Source organism: Labrus mixtus, chromosome 13 (genome assembly GCF_963584025.1).
Source record: "Labrus mixtus chromosome 13, fLabMix1.1, whole genome shotgun sequence".
In the NCBI taxonomy this organism is placed as follows: domain Eukaryota; kingdom Metazoa; phylum Chordata; class Actinopteri; order Labriformes; family Labridae; genus Labrus; species Labrus mixtus.
The window spans coordinates 28990574-29016429 of NC_083624.1; positions in this window are offsets into that span (position 1 = coordinate 28990574).

Consider the following 25856-nt stretch of genomic DNA (forward strand, 5'->3'; position numbering starts at 1 on the left):
AATCCTATCGTGAAAATTTTCAACTTTTTTGAATCCGAAATACTTCATGAAAATGTTCGACTTTTTTGAAGCCGAAATCCTGTCGTGAAAATTTTCAACTTTTTTGAAGCCGAAATCTTTTCATGAAAATTTTCAACTTTTTTGAAGCCGAAATCTTTTCATGAAAATTTTCAACTTTTTTGAAGCTGAAATACTTCATGAAAATGTTCGACTTTTTCAAAGACGAAATCCTGTCGTGAAAATTTTCAACTTTTTTGAAGCCCAAATACTTCATGAAAATGTTCAACTTTTTTGAAGCCGAAATACTTCATGAAAATGTTCGACTTTTTTAAAGCCGAAATCCTGTCGTGAAAATTTTCAACTTTTTTGAAGCCGAAATCTTTTCATGAAAATCTTCAACTTTTTTGAAACCGAAATCTTTTCATGAAAATTTTCAACTTTTTTGAAGCCGAAATCTTTTCATGAAAATTTTCAACTTTTTTGAAGCAGAAATCTTTTCATGAAAATTTTCAACTTTTTTGAAGCTGAAATACTTCATGAAAATGTTCGACTTTTTTAAAGCCGAAATCCTATCGTGAAAATTTTCAACTTTTTTGAATCCGAAATACTTCATGAAAATGTTCGACTTTTTTGAAGCCGAAATCCTGTCGTGAAAATTTTTAACTTTTTTGAAGCCGAAATACTTCATGAAAATGTTCGACTTTTTTAAAGCCGAAATCCTGTCAAGAAAATTTTCAACCTTTCTGAAGCCGAAATCTTTTCATGAAAATTTTCAACTTTTTTGAAGCCGAAATCTTTTCATGAAAATTTTCAACTTTTTTTAAGTTGAAATCCTGTCGTGAAAATTTTCAACTTTTTTGAATCCGAAATACTTCATGAAAATGTTCGACTTTTTTAAAGCTGAAATCCTGTCTTGAAAATTTTCAACCTTTTTGAAGCCGAAATACTTCATGAAAATGTTCGACTTTTTTAAAGCCGAAATCCTGTCGTGAAAATTTTCAACTTTTTTGAAGCCCAAATACTTCATGAAAATGTTCGACTTTTTTAAAGCCAAAATCCTGTCGTGAAAATTTTCAACTTTTTTGAAGCCGAAATCTTTTCATGAAAATTTTCAACTTTTTTGTAGCCGAAATCTTTTCATGAATATTTTCAACTTTTTTGAAGTCCAAATCCTTCATGAAAATTTTCAACTTTTTTCCAGCCCAAATACTTCATGAATATTTTCAACTTTTTTGAAGCCCAAATCCTTCATGAAAATTTTCAACTTTTTTGAAGCCCAAATACTTCAAGAAAATTTTCAACTTTTTTGAAGCCGAAATACTTCATGAATATATTCAACTTTTTTGAAGCCCAAATACTTTCTTAAAATTTTCAACTTTTTTGAAGCCGAATTTCTTCATGAAATTACTCAACTTTATTGAAGGCGAAATGCTTCATGAAAATTTTCAACTTTTTTGAAGCCCAAATACTTCATGAAAATATACAACTTTTTTGAAGCCGAAATCCTTCATGAAAATTTTCAACTTTTTTGAAGCCCAAATACTTCATGAAAATTTTCAACTTTTTTGAAGCCGAATTTCTTCATGAAAATTTTCAACTTTTTTGTAGCCGAAATCTTTTCATGAAAATTTTCAACTTTTTTGAAGCTGAAATACTTCATGAAAATGTTCTACTTTTTTAAAGCCGAAATCCTGTCGTGAAAATTTTCAACTTTTTTGAAACCGAAATCTTTTCATGAAAATTTTAAACTTTTTTGAAGCTGAAATACTTCATGAAAATGTTCGACTTTTTTAAAGACGAAATACTGTCGTGAAAATTTTCAACTTTTTTGAAGCCGAAATCTTTTCATGAAAATTTTCAACTTTTTTGAAGCAGAAATCTTTTCATGAAAATTTTCAACTTTTTTGAAGCTGAAATACTTCATGAAAATGTTCGACTTTTTTAAAGCCGAAATCCTATCGTGAAAATTTTCAACTTTTTTGAATCCGAAATACTTCATGAAAATGTTCGACTTTTTTGAAGCCGAAATCCTGTCGTGAAAATTTTCAACTTTTTTGAAGCCGAAATCTTTTCATGAAAATTTTCAACTTTTTTGAAGCCGAAATCTTTTCATGAAAATTTTCAACTTTTTTGAAGCTGAAATACTTCATGAAAATGTTCGACTTTTTCAAAGACGAAATCCTGTCGTGAAAATTTTCAACTTTTTTGAAGCCCAAATACTTCATGAAAATGTTCAACTTTTTTGAAGCCGAAATACTTCATGAAAATGTTCGACTTTTTTAAAGCCGAAATCCTGTCGTGAAAATTTTCAACTTTTTTGAAGCCGAAATCTTTTCATGAAAATCTTCAACTTTTTTGAAACCGAAATCTTTTCATGAAAATTTTCAACTTTTTTGAAGCTGAAATACTTCATGAAAATGTTCGACTTTTTTAAAGACGAAATACTGTCGTGAAAATTTTCAACTTTTTTGAAGCCGAAATCTTTTCATGAAAATTTTCAACTTTTTTGAAGCCCAAATACTTCATGAAAATGTTGGACTTTTTTAAAGCCAAAATCCTGTCGTGAAAATTTTCAACTTTTTTGAAGCCGAAATCTTTTAATGAAAATTTTCAACTTTTTTGAAGCCAAAATCTTTTCATGAAAATTTTCAACTTTTTTGAATCCGAAATACTTCATGAAAATGTTCGACTTTTTTGAAGCCGAAATACTTCATGAAAATGTTCGACTTTTTTAAAGCCCAAATACTTTCTTAAAATTTTCAACTTTTTTGAAGCCGAATTTCTTCATGAAATTACTCAACTTTATTGAAGGCGAAATGCTTCATGAAAATTTTCAACTTTTTAAAAGCCCAAATACTTCATGAAAATATACAACTTTTTTGAAGCCGAAATCCTTCATGAAAATTTTCAACTTTTTTGAAGCCCAAATACTTCATGAAAATTTTCAACTTTTTTGAAGCCGAATTTCTTCGTGAAAATTTTCAACTTTTTTGTAGCCGAAATCTTTTCATGAAAATTTTCAACTTTTTTGAAGCTGAAATACTTCATGAAAATGTTCGACTTTTTTAAAGCCGAAATCCTGTCGTGAAAATTTTCAACTTTTTTGAAACCGAAATCTTTTCATGAAAATTTTCAACTTTTTTGAAGCTGAAATACTTCATGAAAATGTTCGACTTTTTTAAAGACGAAATACTGTCGTGAAAATTTTCAACTTTTTTGAAGCCGAAATCTTTTCATGAAAATTTTCAACTTTTTTGAAGCAGAAATCTTTTCATGAAAATTTTCAACTTTTTTGAAGCTGAAATACGTCATGAAAATGTTCGACTTTTTTAAAGCCGAAATCCTATCGTGAAAATTTTCAACTTTTTTGAATCCGAAATACTTCATGAAAATGTTCGACTTTTTTGAAGCCGAAATCCTGTCGTGAAAATTTTCAACTTTTTTGAAGCCGAAATCTTTTCATGAAAATTTTCAACTTTTTTGAAGCCGAAATCTTTTCATGAAAATTTTCAACTTTTTTGAAGCTGAAATACTTCATGAAAATGTTCGACTTTTTTAAAGACGAAATCCTGTCGTGAAAATTTTCAACTTTTTTGAATCCGAAATACTTCATGAAAATGTTCGACTTTTTTAAAGCCGAAATCCTGTCGTGAAAATTTTCAACTTTTTTGAATCCGAAATACTTCATGAAAATGTTCGACTTTTTTGAAGCCGAAATCCTGTCGTGAAAATTTTCAACTTTTTTGAAGCCGAAATCTTTTCATGAAAATTTTCAACTTTTTTGAAGCCGAAATCTTTTCATGAAAATTTTCAACTTTTTTGAAGCTGAAATACTTCATGAAAATGTTCGACTTTTTCAAAGACGAAATCCTGTCGTGAAAATTTTCAACTTTTTTGAAGCCCAAATACTTCATGAAAATTTTCAACTTTTTTGAAGCCGAAATACTTCATGAAAATGTTCGACTTTTTTAAAGCCGAAATCCTGTCAAGAAAATTTTCAACCTTTTTGAAGCCGAAATCTTTTCATGAAAATTTTCAACTTTTTTGAAGCCGAAATCTTTTCATGAAAATTTTCAACTTTTTTGAATCCGAAATACTTCATGAAAATGTTCGACTTTTTTAAAGCCGAAATCCTGTCGTGAAAATTTTCAACTTTTTTGAAGCCGAAATCTTTTCATGAAAATCTTCAACTTTTTTGAAACCGAAATCTTTTCATGAAAATTTTCAACTTTTTTGAAGCTGAAATACTTCATGAAAATGTTCGACTTTTTTAAAGACGAAATACTGTCGTGAAAATTTTCAACTTTTTTGAAGCCGAAATCTTTTCATGAAAATTTTCAACTTTTTTGAAGCCCAAATACTTCATGAAAATGTTCGACTTTTTTAAAGCCAAAATCCTGTCGTGAAAATTTTCAACTTTTTTGAAGCCGAAATCTTTTAATTAAAATTTTCAACTTTTTTGAAGCCAAAATCTTTTCATGAAAATTTTCAACTTTTTTGAATCCGAAATACTTCATGAAAATGTTCGACTTTTTTGAAGCCGAAATACTTCATGAAAATGTTCGACTTTTTTAAAGCCCAAATACTTTCTTAAAATTTTCAACTTTTTTGAAGCCGAATTTCTTCATGAAATTACTCAACTTTATTGAAGGCGAAATGCTTCATGAAAATTTTCAACTTTTTAAAAGCCCAAATACTTCATGAAAATATACAACTTTTTTGAAGCCGAAATCCTTCATGAAAATTTTCAACTTTTTTGAAGCCCAAATACTTCATGAAAATTTTCAACTTTTTTGAAGCCGAATTTCTTCATGAAAATTTTCAACTTTTTTGTAGCCGAAATCTTTTCATGAAAATTTTCAACTTTTTTGAAGCTGAAATACTTCATGAAAATGTTCGACTTTTTTAAAGCCGAAATCCTGTCGTGAAAATTTTCAACTTTTTTGAAACCGAAATCTTTTCATGAAAATTTTCAACTTTTTTGAAGCTGAAATACTTCATGAAAATGTTCGACTTTTTTAAAGACGAAATACTGTCGTGAAAATTTTCAACTTTTTTGAAGCCGAAATCTTTTCATGAAAATTTTCAACTTTTTTGAAGCAGAAATCTTTTCATGAAAATTTTCAACTTTTTTGAAGCTGAAATACGTCATGAAAATGTTCGACTTTTTTAAAGCCGAAATCCTATCGTGAAAATTTTCAACTTTTTTGAATCCGAAATACTTCATGAAAATGTTCGACTTTTTTGAAGCCGAAATCCTGTCGTGAAAATTTTCAACTTTTTTGAAGCCGAAATCTTTTCATGAAAATTTTCAACTTTTTTGAAGCCGAAATCTTTTCATGAAAATTTTCAACTTTTTTGAAGCTGAAATACTTCATGAAAATGTTCGACTTTTTTAAAGACGAAATCCTGTCGTGAAAATTTTCAACTTTTTTGAATCCGAAATACTTCATGAAAATGTTCGACTTTTTTAAAGCCGAAATCCTGTCGTGAAAATTTTCAACTTTTTTGAAACCGAAATCTTTTCATGAAAATTTTCAACTTTTTTTAAGCTGAAATACTTCATGAAAATGTTCGACTTTTTTAAAGCCGAAATCCTATCGTGAAAATTTTCAACTTTTTGAATCCGAAATACTTCATGAAAATGTTCGACTTTTTTAAAGCCGAAATCCTGTCGTGAAAATTTTCAACTTTTTTGAAGCCGAAATCGTTTCATGAAAATTTTCAACTTTTTTGAAGCCGAAATCTTTTCATGAAAATTTTCAACTTTTTTGAAGCCGAAATCTTTTCATGAAAATTTTCAACTTTTTTGATGCTGAAATACTTCATAAAAATGTTCGACTTTTTTAACGCCGAAATCCTGTCGTGAAAATTTTCAACTTTTTTGAATCCGAAATACTTCATGAAAATTTTCAACTTTTTTGAAGCCGAAATACTTCATGAAAATGTTGGACTTTTTTAAAGTCGAAATCCTGTCGTGCAAATTTTCAACTCTTTTGAAGCCGAAATCTTTTCATGAAAATTTTCAACTTTTTTGAAGCCGAAATCTTTTCATGAAAATTTTCAACTTTTTTGATGCTGAATTACTTCATGAAAATGTTTGACTTTTTTAAAGCCGAAATCCTGTCGTGAAAATTTTCAACTTTTTTGAAGCCGAAATCTTTTCATGAAAATTTTCAACTTTTTTGAAACCGAAATCTTTTCATGAAAATTTTCAACTTTTTTTAAGCTGAAATACTTCATGAAAATGTTCAACTTTTTTAAAGCCGAAATCCTGTCGTGAAAATTTTCAACTTTTTTGAAAGCGAAATACTTCATGAAAATTTTCAACTTTTTTGAAGCCGAAATACTTCATGAAAATGTTGGACTTTTTTAAAGTCGAAATCCTGTCGTGAAAATGTTCAACTTTTTTGAAGCCGAAATCTTTTCATGAAAATTTTCAACTTTTTTGAAACCGAAATCTTTTCATGAAAATTTTCAACTTTTTTTAAGCTGAAATACTTCATGAAAATGTTCGACTTTTTTAAAGCCGAAATCCTGTCGTGAAAATTTTCAACTTTTTTGAAGCCGAAATCTTTTCATGAAAATTTTCAACTTTTTTGAAGCCGAAATCTTTTCATGAAAATTTTAAACTTTTTTGAAGCCGAAATCTTTTCATGAAAATTTTCAACTTTTTTGAAGCTGAAATACTTCATGAAAATGTTGGACTTTTTTAAAGTCGAAATCCTGTCGTGAAAATTTTCAACTCTTTTGAAGCCGAAATCTTTTCATGAAAATTTTCAACTTTTTTGAAGATGAAATACTTCATGAAAATGTTGGACTTTTTTAAAGTCGAAATCCTGTCGTGAAAATTTTCAACTCTTTTGAAGCCGAAATCTTTTCATGAAAATTTTAAACTTTTTTGAAGCCGAAATCTTTTCATGAAAATTTTCAACTTTTTTGAAGCTGAATTACTTCAAGAAAATGTTCGACTTTTTTAAAGCCGAAATCCTGTCGTGAAAATTTTCAACTTTTTTGAAGCCGAAATCTTTTCATGAAAATTTTCAACTTTTTTGAAGCCGAAATCTTTTCATGAAAATTTTCAACTTTTTTTAAGCTGAAATACTATATGAAAATGTTCGACTTTTTTAAAGCCGAAATCCTGTCGTGAAAATTTTCAACTTTTTTGAATCCGAAATACTTCATGAAAATGTTCGACTTTTTTAAAGCCGAAATCCTGTCCTGAAAATTTTCAACTTTTTTGAAGCCGAAATCTTTTCATGAAAATTTTCAACTTTTTTTAAGCTGAAATACTTCATGAAAATGTTCGACTTTTTTAAAGCCGAAATCCTGTCGTGAAAATTTTCAACTCTTTTGAAGCCGAAATCTTTTCATGAAAATTTTCAACTTTTTTGAAGCCGAAATCTTTTCATGAAAATTTTCAACTTTTTTGAATCCGAAATACTTCATGAAAATGTTCGACTTTTTTGAAGCCGAAATACTTCATGAAAATGTTCGACTTTTTTAAAGCCCAAATACTTTCTTAAAATTTTCAACTTTTTTGAAGCCGAATTTCTTCATGAAATTACTCAACTTTATTGAAGGCGAAATGCTTCATGAAAATTTTCAACTTTTTAAAAGCCCAAATACTTCATGAAAATATACAACTTTTTTGAAGCCGAAATCCTTCATGAAAATTTTCAACTTTTTTGAAGCCCAAATACTTCATGAAAATTTTCAACTTTTTTGAAGCCGAATTTCTTCATGAAAATTTTCAACTTTTTTGTAGCCGAAATCTTTTCATGAAAATTTTCAACTTTTTTGAAGCTGAAATACTTCATGAAAATGTTCGACTTTTTTAAAGCCGAAATCCTGTCGTGAAAATTTTCAACTTTTTTGAAACCGAAATCTTTTCATGAAAATTTTCAACTTTTTTGAAGCTGAAATACTTCATGAAAATGTTCGACTTTTTTAAAGACGAAATACTGTCGTGAAAATTTTCAACTTTTTTGAAGCCGAAATCTTTTCATGAAAATTTTCAAATTTTTTGAAGCAGAAATCTTTTCATGAAAATTTTCAACTTTTTTGAAGCTGAAATACGTCATGAAAATGTTCGACTTTTTTAAAGCCGAAATCCTATCGTGAAAATTTTCAACTTTTTTGAATCCGAAATACTTCATGAAAATGTTCGACTTTTTTGAAGCCGAAATCCTGTCGTGAAAATTTTCAACTTTTTTGAAGCCGAAATCTTTTCATGAAAATTTTCAACTTTTTTGAAGCCGAAATCTTTTCATGAAAATTTTCAACTTTTTTGAAGCTGAAATACTTCATGAAAATGTTCGACTTTTTTAAAGCCGAAATCCTATCGTGAAAATTTTCAACTTTTTGAATCCGAAATACTTCATGAAAATGTTCGACTTTTTTAAAGCCGAAATCCTGTCGTGAAAATTTTCAACTTTTTTGAAGCCGAAATCGTTTCATGAAAATTTTCAACTTTTTTGAAGCCGAAATCTTTTCATGAAAATTTTCAACTTTTTTGAAGCCGAAATCTTTTCATGAAAATTTTCAACTTTTTTGATGCTGAAATACTTCATAAAAATGTTCGACTTTTTTAACGCCGAAATCCTGTCGTGAAAATTTTCAACTTTTTTGAATCCGAAATACTTCATGAAAATTTTCAACTTTTTTGAAGCCGAAATACTTCATGAAAATGTTGGACTTTTTTAAAGTCGAAATCCTGTCGTGCAAATTTTCAACTCTTTTGAAGCCGAAATCTTTTCATGAAAATTTTCAACTTTTTTGAAGCCGAAATCTTTTCATGAAAATTTTCAACTTTTTTGATGCTGAATTACTTCATGAAAATGTTTGACTTTTTTAAAGCCGAAATCCTGTCGTGAAAATTTTCAACTTTTTTGAAGCCGAAATCTTTTCATGAAAATTTTCAACTTTTTTGAAACCGAAATCTTTTCATGAAAATTTTCAACTTTTTTTAAGCTGAAATACTTCATGAAAATGTTCAACTTTTTTAAAGCCGAAATCCTGTCGTGAAAATTTTCAACTTTTTTGAAAGCGAAATACTTCATGAAAATTTTCAACTTTTTTGAAGCCGAAATACTTCATGAAAATGTTGGACTTTTTTAAAGTCGAAATCCTGTCGCGAAAATGTTCAACTTTTTTGAAGCCGAAATTTTTTCATGAAAATTTTCAACTTTTTTGAAACCGAAATCTTTTCATGAAAATTTTCAACTTTTTTTAAGCTGAAATACTTCATGAAAATGTTCGACTTTTTTAAAGCCGAAATCCTGTCGTGAAAATTTTCAACTTTTTTGAAGCCGAAATCTTTTCATGAAAATTTTCAACTTTTTTGAAGCCGAAATCTTTTCATGAAAATTTTAAACTTTTTTGAAGCCGAAATCTTTTCATGAAAATTTTCAACTTTTTTGAAGCTGAAATACTTCATGAAAATGTTGGACTTTTTTAAAGTCGAAATCCTGTCGTGAAAATTTTCAACTCTTTTGAAGCCGAAATCTTTTCATGAAAATTTTCAACTTTTTTGAAGATGAAATACTTCATGAAAATGTTGGACTTTTTTAAAGTCGAAATCCTGTCGTGAAAATTTTCAACTCTTTTGAAGCCGAAATCTTTTCATGAAAATTTTAAACTTTTTTGAAGCCGAAATCTTTTCATGAAAATTTTCAACTTTTTTGAAGCTGAATTACTTCAAGAAAATGTTCGACTTTTTTAAAGCCGAAATCCTGTCGTGAAAATTTTCAACTTTTTTGAAGCCGAAATCTTTTCATGAAAATGTTCAACTTTTTTAAAGCCGAAATCCTGTCGTGAAAATTTTCAACTTTTTTGAAAGCGAAATACTTCATGAAAATTTTCAACTTTTTTGAAGCCGAAATACTTCATGAAAATGTTGGACTTTTTTAAAGTCGAAATCCTGTCGTGAAAATGTTCAACTTTTTTGAAGCCGAAATCTTTTCATGAAAATTTTCAACTTTTTTGAAACCGAAATCTTTTCATGAAAATTTTCAACTTTTTTTAAGCTGAAATACTTCATGAAAATGTTCGACTTTTTTAAAGCCGAAATCCTGTCGTGAAAATTTTCAACTTTTTTGAAGCCGAAATCTTTTCATGAAAATTTTCAACTTTTTTGAAGCCGAAATCTTTTCATGAAAATTTTAAACTTTTTTGAAGCCGAAATCTTTTCATGAAAATTTTCAACTTTTTTGAAGCTGAAATACTTCATGAAAATGTTGGACTTTTTTAAAGTCGAAATCCTGTCGTGAAAATTTTCAACTCTTTTGAAGCCGAAATCTTTTCATGAAAATTTTCAACTTTTTTGAAGATGAAATACTTCATGAAAATGTTGGACTTTTTTAAAGTCGAAATCCTGTCGTGAAAATTTTCAACTCTTTTGAAGCCGAAATCTTTTCATGAAAATTTTAAACTTTTTTGAAGCCGAAATCTTTTCATGAAAATTTTCAACTTTTTTGAAGCTGAATTACTTCAAGAAAATGTTCGACTTTTTTAAAGCCGAAATCCTGTCGTGAAAATTTTCAACTTTTTTGAAGCCGAAATCTTTTCATGAAAATTTTCAACTTTTTTGAAGCCGAAATCTTTTCATGAAAATTTTCAACTTTTTTTAAGCTGAAATACTATATGAAAATGTTCGACTTTTTTAAAGCCGAAATCCTGTCGTGAAAATTTTCAACTTTTTTGAATCCGAAATACTTCATGAAAATGTTCGACTTTTTTAAAGCCGAAATCCTGTCCTGAAAATTTTCAACTTTTTTGAAGCCGAAATCTTTTCATGAAAATTTTCAACTTTTTTTAAGCTGAAATACTTCATGAAAATGTTCGACTTTTTTAAAGCCGAAATCCTGTCGTGAAAATTTTCAACTCTTTTGAAGCCGAAATCTTTTCATGAAAATTTTCAACTTTTTTGAAGCCGAAATCTTTTCATGAAAATTTTCAACTTTTTTGAAGCTGAATTACTTCATGAAAATGTTCGACTTTTTTAAAGCCGAAATCCTGTCCTGAAAATTTTCAACTTTTTTGAAGCCGAAATCTTTTCATGAAAATTTTCAACTTTTTTGAAGCTGAATTACTTCATGAAAATGTTCGACTTTTTTAAAGCCGAAATCCTGTCGTGAAAATTTTCAACTTTTTTGAAACCGAAATCTTTTCATGAAAATTTTCAACTTTTTATAAGCTGAAATACTTCATGAAAATGTTCGACTTTTTTAAAGCCGAAATCCTATCGTGAAAATTTTCAACTTTTTTGAAGCCGAAATCTTTTCATGAAAATTTTCAACTTTTTTGAAGACGAAATCTTTTCATGAAAATTTTCAACTTTTTTGAAGCCGAAATCTTTTCATGAAAATTTTCAACTTTTTTGAAACCGAAATCTTTTCATGAAAATTTTCAACTTTTTTGAAGCTGAATTACTTCATGAAAATGTTCGCCTTTTTTAAAGCCGAAATCCTGTCGTGAAAATTTTCAACTTTTTTGAAGCCGAAATCTTTTCATGAAAATTTTCAACTTTTTTGAAGCCGAAATCTTTTCATGAAAACTTTCAACTTTTTTTAAGCTGAAATACTTCATGAAAATGTTCGACTTTTTCAAAGCCGAAATCCTGTCGTGAAAATTTTCAACTTTTTTGAATCCGAAATACTTCATGAAAATGTTCGACTTTTTTGTAGCCGAAATCCTGTCGTGAAAATTTTCAACTTTTTTGAAGCCGAAATCTTTCCATGAAAATTTTAAACTTTTTTGAAGCCGAAATCTTTTCATGAAAATTTTCAACTTTTTTGAAGCCGAATTTCTTCATGAAAATTTTCAACTTTTTTGTAGCCGAAATCTTTTCATGAAAATTTTCAACTTTTTTGAAGCTGAAATACTTCATGAAAATGTTCGACTTTTTTAAAGCCGAAATCCTGTCGTGAAAATTTTCAACTTTTTTGAAACCGAAATCTTTTCATGAAAATTTTCAACTTTTTTGAAGCTGAAATACTTCATGAAAATGTTCGACTTTTTTAAAGACGAAATACTGTCGTGAAAATTTTCAACTTTTTTGAAGCCGAAATCTTTTCATGAAAATTTTCAACTTTTTTGAAGCAGAAATCTTTTCATGAAAATTTTCAACTTTTTTGAAGCTGAAATACGTCATGAAAATGTTCGACTTTTTTAAAGCCGAAATCCTATCGTGAAAATTTTCAACTTTTTTGAATCCGAAATACTTCATGAAAATGTTCGACTTTTTTGAAGCCGAAATCCTGTCGTGAAAATTTTCAACTTTTTTGAAGCCGAAATCTTTTCATGAAAATTTTCAACTTTTTTGAAGCCGAAATCTTTTCATGAAAATTTTCAACTTTTTTGAAGCTGAAATACTTCATGAAAATGTTCGACTTTTTTAAAGACGAAATCCTGTCGTGAAAATTTTCAACTTTTTTGAATCCGAAATACTTCATGAAAATGTTCGACTTTTTTAAAGCCGAAATCCTGTCGTGAAAATTTTCAACTTTTTTGAAACCGAAATCTTTTCATGAAAATTTTCAACTTTTTTGAAGCTGAAATACTTCATGAAAATGTTCGACTTTTTTAAAGCCGAAATCCTATCGTGAAAATTTTCAACTTTTTGAATCCGAAATACTTCATGAAAATGTTCGACTTTTTTAAAGCCGAAATCCTGTCGTGAAAATTTTCAACTTTTTTGAAGCCGAAATCGTTTCATGAAAATTTTCAACTTTTTTGAAGCCGAAATCTTTTCATGAAAATTTTCAACTTTTTTGAAGCCGAAATCTTTTCATGAAAATTTTCAACTTTTTTGATGCTGAAATACTTCATGAAAATGTTCGACTTTTTTAAAGACGAAATACTGTCGTGAAAATTTTCAACTTTTTTGAAGCCGAAATCTTTTCATGAAAATTTTCAACTTTTTTGAAACCGAAATCTTTTCATGAAAATTTTCAACTTTTTTTAAGCTGAAATACTTCATGAAAATGTTCGACTTTTTTAAAGCCGAAATCCTGTCGTGAAAATTTTCAACTTTTTTGAAGCCGAAATCTTTTCATGAAAATTTTCAACTTTTTTGAAGCCGAAATCTTTTCATGAAAATTTTAAACTTTTTTGAAGCCGAAATCTTTTCATGAAAATTTTCAACTTTTTTGAAGCTGAAATACTTCATGAAAATGTTGGACTTTTTTAAAGTCGAAATCCTGTCGTGAAAATTTTCAACTCTTTTGAAGCCGAAATCTTTTCATGAAAATTTTCAACTTTTTTGAAGCTGAAATACTTCATGAAAATGTTGGACTTTTTTAAAGTCGAAATCCTGTCGTGAAAATTTTCAACTCTTTTGAAGCCGAAATCTTTTCATGAAAATTTTCAACTTTTTTGAAGCCGAAATCTTTTCATGAAAATTTTCAACTTTTTTGAAGCTGAATTACTTCATGAAAATGTTCGACTTTTTTAAAGCCGAAATCCTGTCGTGAAAATTTTCAACTTTTTTGAAGCCGAAATCTTTTCATGAAAATTTTCAACTTTTTTGAAGCCGAAATCTTTTCATGAAAATTTTCAACTTTTTTTAAGCTGAAATACTATATGAAAATGTTCGACTTTTTTAAAGCCGAAATCCTGTCGTGAAAATTTTCAACTTTTTTGAATCCGAAATACTTCATGAAAATGTTCGACTTTTTTAAAGCCGAAATCCTGTCCTGAAAATTTTCAACTTTTTTGAAGCCGAAATCTTTTCATGAAAATTTTCAACTTTTTTTAAGCTGAAATACTTCATGAAAATGTTCGACTTTTTTAAAGCCGAAATCCTGTCGTGAAAATTTTCAACTCTTTTGAAGCCGAAATCTTTTCATGAAAATTTTCAACTTTTTTGAAGCCGAAATCTTTTCATGAAAATTTTCAACTTTTTTGAAGCCGAAATCTTTTCATGAAAATTTTCAACTTTTTTGAAGCTGAAATACTTCATGAAAATGTTCGACTTTTTTAAAGCCGAAATCCTGTCGTGAAAATTTTCAACTTTTTTGAAGCCGAAATCTTTTCATGAAAATTTTCAACTTTTTTGAAGACGAAATCTTTTCATGAAAATTTTCAACTTTTTTGAAGCCGAAATCTTTTCATGAAAATTTTCAACTTTTTTGAAACCGAAATCTTTTCATGAAAATTTTCAACTTTTTTGAAGCTGAATTACTTCATGAAAATGTTCGCCTTTTTTAAAGCCGAAATCCTGTCGTGAAAATTTTCAACTTTTTTGAAGCCGAAATCTTTTCATGAAAATTTTCAACTTTTTTGAAGCCGAAATCTTTTCATGAAAACTTTCAACTTTTTTTAAGCTGAAATACTTCATGAAAATGTTCGACTTTTTCAAAGCCGAAATCCTGTCGTGAAAATTTTCAACTTTTTTGAATCCGAAATACTTCATGAAAATGTTCGACTTTTTTGTAGCCGAAATCCTGTCGTGAAAATTTTCAACTTTTTTGAAGCCGAAATCTTTCCATGAAAATTTTAAACTTTTTTGAAGCCGAAATCTTTTCATGAAAATTTTCAACTTTTTTGAAGCCGAATTTCTTCATGAAAATTTTCAACTTTTTTGTAGCCGAAATCTTTTCATGAAAATGTTCAACTTTTTTGAAGCTGAAATACTTCATGAAAATGTTCGACTTTTTTAAAGCCGAAATCCTGTCGTGAAAATTTTCAACTTTTTTGAAACCGAAATCTTTTCATGAAAATTTTCAACTTTTTTGAAGCTGAAATACTTCATGAAAATGTTCGACTTTTTTAAAGACGAAATACTGTCGTGAAAATTTTCAACTTTTTTGAAGCCGAAATCTTTTCATGAAAATTTTCAACTTTTTTGAAGCAGAAATCTTTTCATGAAAATTTTCAACTTTTTTGAAGCTGAAATACGTCATGAAAATGTTCGACTTTTTTAAAGCCGAAATCCTATCGTGAAAATTTTCAACTTTTTTGAATCCGAAATACTTCATGAAAATGTTCGACTTTTTTGAAGCCGAAATCCTGTCGTGAAAATTTTCAACTTTTTTGAAGCCGAAATCTTTTCATGAAAATTCTCAACTTTTTTGAAGCCGAAATCTTTTCATGAAAATTTTCAACTTTTTTGAAGCTGAAATACTTCATGAAAATGTTCGACTTTTTTAAAGACGAAATCCTGTCGTGAAAATTTTCAACTTTTTTGAATCCGAAATACTTCATGAAAATGTTCGACTTTTTTAAAGCCGAAATCCTGTCGTGAAAATTTTCAACTTTTTTGAAACCGAAATCTTTTCATGAAAATTTTCAACTTTTTTGAAGCTGAAATACTTCATGAAAATGTTCGACTTTTTTAAAGCCGAAATCCTATCGTGAAAATTTTCAACTTTTTGAATCCGAAATACTTCATGAAAATGTTCGACTTTTTTAAAGCCGAAATCCTGTCGTGAAAATTTTCAACTTTTTTGAAGCCGAAATCGTTTCATGAAAATTTTCAACTTTTTTGAAGCCGAAATCTTTTCATGAAAATTTTCAACTTTTTTGAAGCCGAAATCTTTTCATGAAAATTTTCAACTTTTTTGATGCTGAAATACTTCATAAAAATGTTCGACTTTTTTAACGCCGAAATCCTGTCGTGAAAATTTTCAACTTTTTTGAATCCGAAATCTTTTCATGAAAATTTTCAACTTTTTTGAAGCTGAAATACTTCATGAAAATGTTCGACTTTTTTAAAGACGAAATACTGTCGTGAAAATTTTCAACTTTTTTGAAGCCGAAATCTTTTCATGAAAATTTTCAACTTTTTTGAAGCAGAAATCTTTTCATGAAAATTTTCAACTTTTTTGAAGCTGAAATACGTCATGAAAATGTTCGACTTTTTTAAAGCCGAAATCCTATCGTGAAAATTTTCAACTTTTTTGAATCCGAAATACTTCATGAAAATGTTCGACTTTTTTGAAGCCGAAATCCTGTCGTGAAAATTTTCAACTTTTTTGAAGCCGAAATCTTTTCATGAAAATTTTCAACTTTTTTGAAGCCGAAATCTTTTCATGAAAATTTTCAACTTTTTTGAAGCTGAAATACTTCATGAAAATGTTCGACTTTTTTAAAGACGAAATCCTGTCGTGAAAATTTTCAACTTTTTTGAATCCGAAATACTTCATGAAAATGTTCGACTTTTTTAAAGCCGAAATCCTGTCGTGAAAATTTTCAACTTTTTTGAAACCGAAATCTTTTCATGAAAATTTTCAACTTTTTTGAAGCTGAAATACTTCATGAAAATGTTCGACTTTTTTAAAGCCGAAATCCTATCGTGAAAATTTTCAACTTTTTGAATCCGAAATACTTCATGAAAATGTTCGACTTTTTTAAAGCCGAAATCCTGTCGTGAAAATTTTCAACTTTTTTGAAGCCGAAATCGTTTCATGAAAATTTTCAACTTTTTTGAAGCCGAAATCTTTTCATGAAAATTTTCAACTTTTTTGAAGCCGAAATCTTTTCATGAAAATTTTCAACTTTTTTGATGCTGAAATACTTCATAAAAATGTTCGACTTTTTTAACGCCGAAATCCTGTCGTGAAAATTTTCAACTTTTTTGAATCCAAAATACTTCATGAAAATTTTCAACTTTTTTGAAGCCGAAATACTTCATGAAAATGTTGGACTTTTTTATAGTCGAAATCCTGTCGTGCAAATTTTCAACTCTTTTGAAGCCGAAATCTTTTCATGAAAATTTTCAACTTTTTTGAAGCCGAAATCTTTTCATGAAAATTTTCAACTTTTTTGAAGCTGAATTACTTCATGAAAATGTTTGACTTTTTTAAAGCCGAAATCCTGTCGTGAAAATTTTCAACTTTTTTGAAGCCGAAATCTTTTCATGAAAATTTTCAACTTTTTTGAAACCGAAATCTTTTCATGAAAATTTTCAACTTTTTTTAAGCTGAAATACTTCATGAAAATGTTCAACTTTTTTAAAGCCGAAATCCTGTCGTGAAAATTTTCAACTTTTTTGAAAGCGAAATACTTCATGAAAATTTTCAACTTTTTTGAAGCCGAAATACTTCATGAAAATGTTGGACTTTTTTAAAGTCGAAATCCTGTCGTGCAAATTTTCAACTCTTTTGAAGCCGAAATCTTTTCATGAAAATTTTCAACTTTTTTGAAGCCGAAATCTTTTCATGAAAATTTTCAACTTTTTTGAAGCTGAATTACTTCATGAAAATGTTTGACTTTTTTGAAGCCGAAATCCTGTCGTGAAAATGTTCAACTTTTTTGAAGCCGAAATCTTTTCATGAAAATTTTCAACTTTTTTTAAGCTGAAATACTTCATGAAAATGTTCGACTTTTTTAAAGCCGAAATCCTGTCGTGAAAATTTTCAACTTTTTTGAAGCCGAAATCTTTTCATGAAAATTTTCAACTTTTTTGAAGCCGAAATCTTTTCATGAAAATTTTAAACTTTTTTGAAGCCGAAATCTTTTCATGAAAATTTTCAACTTTTTTGAAGCTGAAATACTTCATAAAAATGTTCGACTTTTTTAACGCCGAAATCCTGTCGTGAAAATTTTCAACTTTTTTGAATCCGAAATACTTCATGAAAATTTTCAACTTTTTTGAAGCCGAAATACTTCATGAAAATGTTGGACTTTTTTAAAGTCGAAATCCTGTCGTGAAAATTTTCAACTCTTTTGAAGCCGAAATCTTTTCATGAAAATTTTCAACTTTTTTGAAGCCGAAATCTTTTCATGAAAATTTTCAACTTTTTTGAAGCTGAATTACTTCATGAAAATGTTCGACTTTTTTAAAGCCGAAATCCTGTCGTGAAAATTTTCAACTTTTTTGAAGCCGAAATCTTTTCATGAAAATTTTCAACTTTTTTGAAGCCGAAATCTTTTCATGAAAATTTTCAACTTTTTTTAAGCTGAAATACTATATGAAAATGTTCGACTTTTTTAAAGCCGAAATCCTGTCGTGAAAATTTTCAACTTTTTTGAATCCGAAATACTTCATGAAAATGTTCGACTTTTTTAAAGCCGAAATCCTGTCCTGAAAATTTTCAACTTTTTTGAAGCCGAAATCTTTTCATGAAAATTTTCAACTTTTTTTAAGCTGAAATACTTCATGAAAATGTTCGACTTTTTTAAAGCCGAAATCCTGTCGTGAAAATTTTCAACTCTTTTGAAGCCGAAATCTTTTCATGAAAATTTTCAACTTTTTTGAAGCCGAAATCTTTTCATGAAAATTTTCAACTTTTTTGAAGCTGAATTACTTCATGAAAATGTTCGACTTTTTTAAAGCCGAAATCCTGTCCTGAAAATTTTCAACTTTTTTGAAGCCGAAATCTTTTCATGAAAATTTTCAACTTTTTTTAAGCTGAAATACTTCATGAAAATGTTCGACTTTTTTAAAGCCGAAATCCTGTCGTGAAAATTTTCAACTTTTTTGAAACCGAAATCTTTTCATGAAAATGTTCAACTTTTTTGAAGCTGAAATACTTCATGAAAATGTTCGACTTTTTTAAAGCCGAAATCCTATCGTGAAAATTTTCAACTTTTTGAATCCGAAATACTTCATGAAAATGTTCGACTTTTTTAAAGCCGAAATCCTGTCGTGAAAATTTTCAACTTTTTTGAAACCGAAATCTTTTCATGAAAATTTTCAACTTTTTTTAAGCTGAAATACTTCATGAAAATGTTCGACTTTTTTAAAGCCGAAATCCTGTCGTGAAAATTTTCAACTTTTTTGAAGCCGAAATCTTTTCATGAAAATTTTCAACTTTTTTGAAGCCGAAATCTTTTCATGAAAACTTTCAACTTTTTTTAAGCTGAAATACTTCATGAAAATGTTCGACTTTTTCAAAGCCGAAATCCTGTCGTGAAAATTTTCAACTTTTTTGAATCCGAAATACTTCATGAAAATGTTCGACTTTTTTGTAGCCGAAATCCTGTCGTGAAAATTTTCAACTTTTTTGAATCCGAAATACTTCATGAAAATGTTCGACTTTTTTAAAGCCGAAATCCTGTCGTGAAAATTTTCAACTTTTTTGAAGCCGAAATCTTTTCATGAAAATTTTCAACTTTTTTTAAGCTGAAATACTTCATGAAAATGTTCGACTTTTTTAAAGCCGAAATCCTGTCGTGAAAATTTTCAACTTTTTTGAATCCGAAATACTTCATGAAAACGTTCGCCTTTTTTATAGCCGAAATCCTGTCGTGAAAATTTTCAACTTTTTTGAAACCGAAATCTTTTCATGAAAATTTTCAACTTTTTTGAAGCTGAAATACTTCATAAAAATGTTCGACTTTTTTAAAGCCGAAATCCTGTCGTGAAAATTTTCAACTTTTTTGAATCAGAAATACTTCATGAAAATTTTCAACTTTTTTGAAGCCGAAATACTTCATGAAAATGTTGGACTTTTTTAAAGTCGAAATCCTGTCGTGAAAATTTTCAACTCTTTTGAAGCCGAAATCTTTTCATGAAAATTTTAAACTTTTTTGAAGCCGAAATCTTTTCATGAAAATTTTCAACTTTTTTGAAGCCGAAATCTTTTCATGAAAATTTTCAACTTTTTTGAAGCTGAAATACTTCATGAAAATTTTCAACTTTTTTGAAGCCGAAATCTTTTCATGAAAATTTTCAACTTTTTTGAAGCTGAATTACTTCATGAAAATGTTCGACTTTTTTAAAGCCGAAATCCTGTCGTGAAAATTTTCAACTTTTTTGAAGCCGAAATCTTTTCATGAAAATTTTCAACTTTTTTGAAGCCGAAATCTTTTCATGAAAACTTTCAACTTTTTTTAAACTGAAATACTTCATGAAAATGTTCGACTTTTTTAAAGCCGAAATCCTGTCGTGAAAATTTTCAACTTTTTTGAATCCGAAATACTTCATGAAAATGTTCGACTTTTTTGTAGCCGAAATCCTGTCGTGAAAATTTTCAACTTTTTTGAAGCCGAAATCTTTCCATGAAAATTTTAAACTTTTTTGAAGCCGAAATCTTTTCATGAAAATTTTCAACTTTTTTGAAGCCGAAATCTTTTCATGAAAATTTTCAACTTTTTTGAAGCTGAAATACTTCATAAAAATGTTCGACTTTTTTAATGCCGAAATCCTGTCGTGAAAATTTTCAACTTTTTTGAATCCGAAATACTTCATGAAAATTTTCAACTTTTTTGAAGCCGAAATACTTCATGAAAATGTTGGACTTTTTTAAAGTCGAAATCCTGTCGTGAAAATTTTCAACTCTTTTGAAGCCGAAATCTTTTCATGAAAATTTTCAACTTTTTTGAAGCCGAAATCTTTTCATGAAAATTTTCAACTTTTTTGAAGCTGAATTACTTCATGAAAATGTTCAACTTTTTTAAAGCCGAAATCCTGTCGTGAAAATTTTCAACTTTTTTGAAGCCGAAATCTTTTCATGAAAATTTTCAACTTTTTTGAAGCCGAAATCTTTTCATGAAAATTTTCAACTTTTTTTAAGCTGAAATACTTCATGAAAATGTTCGACTTTTTTAAAGCCGAAATCCTGTCGTGAAAATTTTCAACTTTTTTGAATCCGAAATACTTCATGAAAATGTTCGACTTTTTTAAAGCCGAAATCCTGTCGTGAAAATTTTCAACTTTTTTGAAACCGAAATCTTTTCATGAAAATTTTCAACTTTTTTGAAGCTGAAATACTTCATGAAAATGTTGGACTTTTTTAAAGTCGAAATCCTGTCGTGAAAATTTTCAACTCTTTTGAAGCCGAAATCTTTTCATGAAAATTTTCAACTTTTTTGAAGCCGAAATCTTTTCATGAAAATTTTCAACTTTTTTGAAGCTGAATTACTTCATGAAAATGTTCGACTTTTTTAAAGCCGAAATCCTGTCGTGAAAATTTTCAACTTTTTTGAAGCTGAAATACGTCATGAAAATGTTCGACTTTTTTAAAGCCGAAATCCTATCGTGAAAATTTTCAACTTTTTTGAATCCGAAATACTTCATGAAAATGTTCGACTTTTTTGAAGCCGAAATCCTGTCGTGAAAATTTTCAACTTTTTTGAAGCCGAAATCTTTTCATGAAAATTCTCAACTTTTTTGAAGCCGAAATCTTTTCATGAAAATTTTCAACTTTTTTGAAGCTGAAATACTTCATGAAAATGTTCGACTTTTTTAAAGACGAAATCCTGTCGTGAAAATTTTCAACTTTTTTGAATCCGAAATACTTCATGAAAATGTTCGACTTTTTTAAAGCCGAAATCCTGTCGTGAAAATTTTCAACTTTTTTGAAACCGAAATCTTTTCATGAAAATTTTCAACTTTTTTGAAGCTGAAATACTTCATGAAAATGTTCGACTTTTTTAAAGCCGAAATCCTATCGTGAAAATTTTCAACTTTTTGAATCCGAAATACTTCATGAAAATGTTCGACTTTTTTAAAGCCGAAATCCTGTCGTGAAAATTTTCAACTTTTTTGAAGCCGAAATCGTTTCATGAAAATTTTCAACTTTTTTGAAGCCGAAATCTTTTCATGAAAATTTTCAACTTTTTTGAAGCCGAAATCTTTTCATGAAAATTTTCAACTTTTTTGATGCTGAAATACTTCATAAAAATGTTCGACTTTTTTAACGCCGAAATCCTGTCGTGAAAATTTTCAACTTTTTTGAATCCGAAATCTTTTCATGAAAATTTTCAACTTTTTTGAAGCTGAAATACTTCATGAAAATGTTCGACTTTTTTAAAGACGAAATACTGTCGTGAAAATTTTCAACTTTTTTGAAGCCGAAATCTTTTCATGAAAATTTTCAACTTTTTTGAAGCAGAAATCTTTTCATGAAAATTTTCAACTTTTTTGAAGCTGAAATACGTCATGAAAATGTTCGACTTTTTTAAAGCCGAAATCCTATCGTGAAAATTTTCAACTTTTTTGAATCCGAAATACTTCATGAAAATGTTCGACTTTTTTGAAGCCGAAATCCTGTCGTGAAAATTTTCAACTTTTTTGAAGCCGAAATCTTTTCATGAAAATTTTCAACTTTTTTGAAGCCGAAATCTTTTCATGAAAATTTTCAACTTTTTTGAAGCTGAAATACTTCATGAAAATGTTCGACTTTTTTAAAGACGAAATCCTGTCGTGAAAATTTTCAACTTTTTTGAATCCGAAATACTTCATGAAAATGTTCGACTTTTTTAAAGCCGAAATCCTGTCGTGAAAATTTTCAACTTTTTTGAAACCGAAATCTTTTCATGAAAATTTTCAACTTTTTTGAAGCTGAAATACTTCATGAAAATGTTCGACTTTTTTAAAGCCGAAATCCTATCGTGAAAATTTTCAACTTTTTGAATCCGAAATACTTCATGAAAATGTTCGACTTTTTTAAAGCCGAAATCCTGTCGTGAAAATTTTCAACTTTTTTGAAGCCGAAATCGTTTCATGAAAATTTTCAACTTTTTTGAAGCCGAAATCTTTTCATGAAAATTTTCAACTTTTTTGAAGCCGAAATCTTTTCATGAAAATTTTCAACTTTTTTGATGCTGAAATACTTCATAAAAATGTTCGACTTTTTTAACGCCGAAATCCTGTCGTGAAAATTTTCAACTTTTTTGAATCCAAAATACTTCATGAAAATTTTCAACTTTTTTGAAGCCGAAATACTTCATGAAAATGTTGGACTTTTTTATAGTCGAAATCCTGTCGTGCAAATTTTCAACTCTTTTGAAGCCGAAATCTTTTCATGAAAATTTTCAACTTTTTTGAAGCCGAAATCTTTTCATGAAAATTTTCAACTTTTTTGAAGCTGAATTACTTCATGAAAATGTTTGACTTTTTTAAAGCCGAAATCCTGTCGTGAAAATTTTCAACTTTTTTGAAGCCGAAATCTTTTCATGAAAATTTTCAACTTTTTTGAAACCGAAATCTTTTCATGAAAATTTTCAACTTTTTTTAAGCTGAAATACTTCATGAAAATGTTCAACTTTTTTAAAGCCGAAATCCTGTCGTGAAAATTTTCAACTTTTTTGAAAGCGAAATACTTCATGAAAATTTTCAACTTTTTTGAAGCCGAAATACTTCATGAAAATGTTGGACTTTTTTAAAGTCGAAATCCTGTCGTGCAAATTTTCAACTCTTTTGAAGCCGAAATCTTTTCATGAAAATTTTCAACTTTTTTGAAGCCGAAATCTTTTCATGAAAATTTTCAACTTTTTTGAAGCTGAATTACTTCATGAAAATGTTTGACTTTTTTGAAGCCGAAATCCTGTCGTGAAAATGTTCAACTTTTTTGAAGCCGAAATCTTTTCATGAAAATTTTCAACTTTTTTTAAGCTGAAATACTTCATGAAAATGTTCGACTTTTTTAAAGCCGAAATCCTGTCGTGAAAATTTTCAACTTTTTTGAAGCCGAAATCTTTTCATGAAAATTTTCAACTTTTTTGAAGCCGAAATCTTTTCATGAAAATTTTAAACTTTTTTGAAGCCGAAATCTTTTCATGAAAATTTTCAACTTTTTTGAAGCTGAAATACTTCATAAAAATGTTCGACTTTTTTAACGCCGAAATCCTGTCGTGAAAATTTTCAACTTTTTTGAATCCGAAATACTTCATGAAAATTTTCAACTTTTTTGAAGCCGAAATACTTCATGAAAATGTTGGACTTTTTTAAAGTCGAAATCCTGTCGTGAAAATTTTCAACTCTTTTGAAGCCGAAATCTTTTCATGAAAATTTTCAACTTTTTTGAAGCCGAAATCTTTTCATGAAAATTTTCAACTTTTTTGAAGCTGAATTACTTCATGAAAATGTTCGACTTTTTTAAAGCCGAAATCCTGTCGTGAAAATTTTCAACTTTTTTGAAGCCGAAATCTTTTCATGAAAATTTTCAACTTTTTTGAAGCCGAAATCTTTTCATGAAAATTTTCAACTTTTTTTAAGCTGAAATACTATATGAAAATGTTCGACTTTTTTAAAGCCGAAATCCTGTCGTGAAAATTTTCAACTTTTTTGAATCCGAAATACTTCATGAAAATGTTCGACTTTTTTAAAGCCGAAATCCTGTCCTGAAAATTTTCAACTTTTTTGAAGCCGAAATCTTTTCATGAAAATTTTCAACTTTTTTTAAGCTGAAATACTTCATGAAAATGTTCGACTTTTTTAAAGCCGAAATCCTGTCGTGAAAATTTTCAACTCTTTTGAAGCCGAAATCTTTTCATGAAAATTTTCAACTTTTTTGAAGCCGAAATCTTTTCATGAAAATTTTCAACTTTTTTGAAGCTGAATTACTTCATGAAAATGTTCGACTTTTTTAAAGCCGAAATCCTGTCCTGAAAATTTTCAACTTTTTTGAAGCCGAAATCTTTTCATGAAAATTTTCAACTTTTTTTAAGCTGAAATACTTCATGAAAATGTTCGACTTTTTTAAAGCCGAAATCCTGTCGTGAAAATTTTCAACTTTTTTGAAACCGAAATCTTTTCATGAAAATGTTCAACTTTTTTGAAGCTGAAATACTTCATGAAAATGTTCGACTTTTTTAAAGCCGAAATCCTATCGTGAAAATTTTCAACTTTTTGAATCCGAAATACTTCATGAAAATGTTCGACTTTTTTAAAGCCGAAATCCTGTCGTGAAAATTTTCAACTTTTTTGAAACCGAAATCTTTTCATGAAAATTTTCAACTTTTTTTAAGCTGAAATACTTCATGAAAATGTTCGACTTTTTTAAAGCCGAAATCCTGTCGTGAAAATTTTCAACTTTTTTGAAGCCGAAATCTTTTCATGAAAATTTTCAACTTTTTTGAAGCCGAAATCTTTTCATGAAAACTTTCAACTTTTTTTAAGCTGAAATACTTCATGAAAATGTTCGACTTTTTCAAAGCCGAAATCCTGTCGTGAAAATTTTCAACTTTTTTGAATCCGAAATACTTCATGAAAATGTTCGACTTTTTTGTAGCCGAAATCCTGTCGTGAAAATTTTCAACTTTTTTGAATCCGAAATACTTCATGAAAATGTTCGACTTTTTTAAAGCCGAAATCCTGTCGTGAAAATTTTCAACTTTTTTGAAGCCGAAATCTTTTCATGAAAATTTTCAACTTTTTTTAAGCTGAAATACTTCATGAAAATGTTCGACTTTTTTAAAGCCGAAATCCTGTCGTGAAAATTTTCAACTTTTTTGAATCCGAAATACTTCATGAAAACGTTCGCCTTTTTTATAGCCGAAATCCTGTCGTGAAAATTTTCAACTTTTTTGAAACCGAAATCTTTTCATGAAAATTTTCAACTTTTTTGAAGCTGAAATACTTCATAAAAATGTTCGACTTTTTTAAAGCCGAAATCCTGTCGTGAAAATTTTCAACTTTTTTGAATCAGAAATACTTCATGAAAATTTTCAACTTTTTTGAAGCCGAAATACTTCATGAAAATGTTGGACTTTTTTAAAGTCGAAATCCTGTCGTGAAAATTTTCAACTCTTTTGAAGCCGAAATCTTTTCATGAAAATTTTAAACTTTTTTGAAGCCGAAATCTTTTCATGAAAATTTTCAACTTTTTTGAAGCCGAAATCTTTTCATGAAAATTTTCAACTTTTTTGAAGCTGAAATACTTCATGAAAATTTTCAACTTTTTTGAAGCCGAAATCTTTTCATGAAAATTTTCAACTTTTTTGAAGCTGAATTACTTCATGAAAATGTTCGACTTTTTTAAAGCCGAAATCCTGTCGTGAAAATTTTCAACTTTTTTGAAGCCGAAATCTTTTCATGAAAATTTTCAACTTTTTTGAAGCCGAAATCTTTTCATGAAAACTTTCAACTTTTTTTAAACTGAAATACTTCATGAAAATGTTCGACTTTTTTAAAGCCGAAATCCTGTCGTGAAAATTTTCAACTTTTTTGAATCCGAAATACTTCA